A 5,107-nucleotide genomic window follows, 5' to 3' on the forward strand; every position below is an offset into this window, starting at 1 on the left:
GGACACGAAGCCGTAAAGTCAAAAATGAAGCCGAAAACATGACTAAAAAAGTCATGCAGAATTCGGCCCTGTTATGACCCTTGCAACCAATCAGAAGACATAACTTGACAACAATATCATGATTTGTGTATCATGCGGGGGGTCCACAGATTCATGGTAAGAATCAAACACAACCATTCACAAGTACAGTAAACATTGAATAGTCAAAAACGAATACAATTGGCCATATTAGAATCAACGAGGAATCCGTGTACTCATGAATAAGACCAAATTAATTACCACCTTAAAAATTCAAATTTTGATATTGGGGAAGCTCTGATACCACTTGTAAGACTTTCAAAATCCCAATATCAGATATTTGAATATAATTGTAATATATCGCGGAAACGTACCTGTAGTCATGTTGACAAACTGGCACTTGAATCCTTGAAGATTTTAGGGTGGTCTTTCAGGTCAACACGTATTTACCGATTCTTGAAAGAGTCCTTTAATTTCTCTTTGGTATCTTTCCTGACGATGGGATATCAGGAAAGGGCTGTATATTGTGGTACTAGGAAATACGACCAAAAATGATACGTGTGACCTGGGGACCATAACTTTATTTATAGGTAACATTCCTGTTATCTTTTGAAGCCTTATTTCAGCCCATCATAGAAATAGGAGCCCTTAAGTTTCTACATATTAAAGGCTCACATTCTATTAGATACATTAAGTCCAAACCATATTTGATCACTTTAATTGGACTTAACTTCATTTGACAGTTTGCAACCCATAATTATTCACATATAAGTCCAATGTTGGATTAAGAATCCAACATGTTCAACAACTACAAGCAAGAATTGAAAGCTATGTTCGAAGCATAAATATACAAAAATGTATCAATTTTGCTATCTCCCCCAACAAAAAAAAGATATCAAGAAAACTGAATATGACTTAATTTCATTTTGACACTGTAAGCATAATTAAGTTTTCTTATATGATACTTAAAAATTTATATGTGTTGACTTCTTATCTGCTTCGTGTGATATATGAAATTAAAAATATACTCATACTCCCTCTATTGAATTAGAAAAAAAAAAAAACTGCTTGGGTATGAGAACGTGTACATCTCATTCCAAGATAGCCAAAGTATTGGTTTGTAGCTTGCAAAAATTGCTGAAAATGCTCCTCTCAATTGGACTATAATATGTCTTTCGTGCAAAGAACATGTTTTAGTAGAATTGAAGTGCAAACCTTCATTTATATCACATTTTATATGCTTGTGTTATATACAAATTTAATTGATTTCTTCATAAAGGATATTGTGATTTTGAAAAAATCCAAGACTAATCAATTTTCAATCATTGCTAATTACTAAGTACCTAAAGAAAAAGAAACAAAGGAAAAAAACACACACACAGTGATACAAAGGCACACTTAAAGCTTTGCTTTTCAATTTTCTCTCCATTTTGTTAAAGTACTCATTATTGATCTTACATTATTTCTGCTTATTTTTAGATTTTTCCCTTTTCTTTTTGCTTCATTCTCCTTTAACTATCTCTTTCTTTATTTCTCTAATTATGTAACTCAATGTTTCATATTCTTACTAAACCAAAAATATCACTTTCATATAAAAAAATATAAACTAACAAATCGTTTAATTCTTCTAACATTTGTCAAACAAACATAGACTAAATAACGATTTTGATTCTAAATTACTGCTATTTTGTGTATTTATTCCTTTATAATTCAACTAATTAAGCAATTTAGATTTCCTTCTATTATTACTATGTAACAAAGATTGATCAATCTTTTCAACTTACTCTCCAGTACAATTGAATGTAATACTTTTGGATACTAGAATCATTGTATTGTAAATGTTGATTTAGGAACTTAGATTCTTGTTACTATATCCTAGCAATAAAGGATTCTTTGGTTCGATTTGAGTGACACATTAATTTGTGATTTTTATTATTCACAAGTTTATTCTGATTTTTACATGGTAACAAAATAGTTTGTAGTTAGGACTACTAAAATCCTATAATTATAAAGAAATTAGTTGAGTTCTTTTTGACACTAGCATCATTCTTGTTGCACTATAAATGTGACCTCAGAAATTAAAATCCTTATTGCTTAGTCTTAATAATAAATGATTTACCAGTTCAGTTTAAATTGCAAGATTAGTTTATGGACTCTACTCTTGCTACATGCCTTATGTGAAGACCCAAAATTTGCATATTGTAATTTTTTTGTTTTTCTTTGGATTATATGCTTTTATTTGGTGAATGATAAAGGATTGTTGCACTTCATTGCCTTTTTTAATTTATTGCATGTTGTTTTTCATGGGGTGATATACTACTTAGTCCAACTAGTAGCGTGTGTGACATAAATTGAGTGACAAAGAGGGATTTGTATGCAAAAGAGATATTTTGTCACAATAAGAGATATTTTGTGCTTCGAGATGTGATGTGACCAAAGATATTTTGGGACATCAGATATATATCATTTGTATTTGCGTCAAAAGTTCAAATACGCAACCAAAACTTTGACCAAGACTCCAAATTGATTAGCCTTTATTCTTCTTGGAAAACCAAGTCAATTCCATTTTCCCTACTTTTTGTTACAGATGAGAGGGAGAGGAGAGAATTGAGTGAGCTTTCTTGATCTTTTCCATTAGCTCAACTAAGAGAGAGAGAAGAAATTAGCCAAAGTCTTCTCTTGTCTTGCCTTCACTCCAGCCGAGGAAAAATTGGAGAGAAAACCAAGAAATTTCTCATCTTGCCTCCACACCAGTTGAGAGGACTAGAGAGAGAAAACTAAGAGAAAGCTTGAGTCTTGCTTCCATTTCCAACCTATTTGACCTTAACTTCCAACTTGTTTTAAAGGTAACATGATTTGGAAACTTCATTTCTTTTTATATACTTAAGAGGGCTTTTGATGTATGTTTGGTTGAAATTGGATTGAAGAAGAAACTAGTAGTAAAAACTTGATTTATAGCTGGAAATTTCTCAACTTGGACCAAACTAGATATGACCTTTCTTTTCCAGATTTTGGCTCTTGTTTTGCTACAAGTTACTAGAAATCTTTGAATCCTTTTTGAAAGATGAATCTTGGGGTAAAGCTTTTCCAAAATCTCATGTCTTTCACTCACATGAAAAGCATATTTCTTGATGTATGTTAATGTCTTAGCATCTAGTCAAGAAACTAGCAAACTAACTTATTTCTTCACTGTTTTTGAATTTGGAAATTGTAATTATTTTTCTGAAATTCGTAAGTAAGTCTTGGCGAGAGTTGGGCAGGCGGTCCGTTAAACCCTGGGGTATGCCCTAGGGGCAGGAAGTGTCATCACAGGTGGTATCATAACTCTGAATGAACTCATGCAGGGAGAGGGTTCTTGGACTGTAGGGATTGACCTGTTAAATGTGGAATGAATATCTGTTATTGAGAAAAATTAGATATACATGTCGGGTAGGAATCTCAAATGTGATTGATTTCCTCTTGGGACTGGCCAGCTCCAGTGGTAAATTATTCTATTTTCAAATCCTTGTACTCGAGTACGAAAGAGTCGATAGTCTTGTGATGAGAGTCGATATCACGATTAAATTTGAGGTAAGTATGGATGGCAAAGGTCAAGGCGCGGGGAATGCTAATAGTCTGGACCTGGGAATGTATTGAAGATATTAGTGAGCTTTAGAATCATTATAATTCAGCGTACATAACTAATTTTGATAAGTGTAGCGCTTGAGTGATTCCTTGGGTTTAATGTGACGACTAGAAAATTCGCTCATATTTTCTTAAAAATTTCCTCTTATTTTGATTACATTACTTTATAATATCTTTACTACTTATTTACCCCCTTAATAGTTGTAAGAAATAATAGAATCAAGAGTTTTACCCTTAGTTTGATAGTTAGGATAAAATAGGGTTTTTTGCATATTTTGGTAGTGTGATTAATTGTGGAGGTGTGTGTACTAAATTTGGTGGTTAAGAGTGAGTTTTATATAAGAGGAAGTGTATGATTAGAGGTGATAATAATAAGTTAGTGAATCATAAGTTAAAACACTAGTACGAGCAAGTTAAGGAAAATCGGCTTGAACCGACGTGCACCGTTTGCTACCGATTGAATACACCACTTGAACACTACTTTATTACCTTAATCTCCTTGTCATTAATTGAGCGAAATTAGCCCTAGATATCTCCTTATAATAGCCGAAATTTTGGACTAAAAAATAAGAGAGAAAAGAAAAAATTTGACCTTAAATCATAGGGTGACATTTGTTGGAAACCTAGGGAGCTTTGACCAAGCAAATTTTCCTTCCTTCTTATCTTTCCTTTTGGCTGATTTTTCTTCACTTCTTGTTGGTCTTGGCCGTGAGTTTAGGAGAGAAAAGAGAGGAAGAAAGCTTTCCATTCCCAACCTTGAATCAAGCTTGTTTGAGTGAAATTAACATAACCAAACCGATTAAACTTACCTCTTGATGCTTGGAAGGCTTGGTGTGCTGAAATTTTGGGAAGATAGTGGTTTGTTTCTCACTTACAAGGAGCTTTTGGAAGGTATCAGGCTTGAATTTGCTTTTCTCTTGTTTAATCGTGCTAAAGTTGGTATAGAAGTTCTTAATCTTGGATTGTAATGGTTGAATTCCTAGTTTTTTATGGTATGGTGGAATTTTCAGCTAGGGTTTGCAATTTTTAGTTTTGATTAATGTTGTTTATTTGGTATATGATGTTGATGAGCTTGGATATGGAATTGGAGTAGTGATTCAAGGCATGAATGTTACTTTTAAACATTGAAACATCGAATTTCAGCTTGGCAAAAAGAATTTTCAGCATTGATAGTGATTCTATCCTGTTTTTGGAACCCACTTGAACTACATATTCGTCCATGATAAAGGCCAAATCAGTTCTTCCTCAAAACATGAAAGTTGTAGGGAATTGAGTTAATATCTACTTGAAAAATTTCAATTCAATCAAAGCATTGTAGCTTATGAAATAACTAAAATACCCCTGACTGCCCAAATGCCCTGTTTAATCGACAGCTTTCTGCTTTCTGTTTTCTCTGAGATTTCAAATTTTGACCTTGAAAATGCAAGAACTGGGTGTCGATATCTCATAGGAAATGTAGGTCTCT

Source organism: Coffea arabica, chromosome 6c (assembly GCF_036785885.1).
Source record: "Coffea arabica cultivar ET-39 chromosome 6c, Coffea Arabica ET-39 HiFi, whole genome shotgun sequence".
NCBI classification, from domain to species: domain Eukaryota; kingdom Viridiplantae; phylum Streptophyta; class Magnoliopsida; order Gentianales; family Rubiaceae; genus Coffea; species Coffea arabica.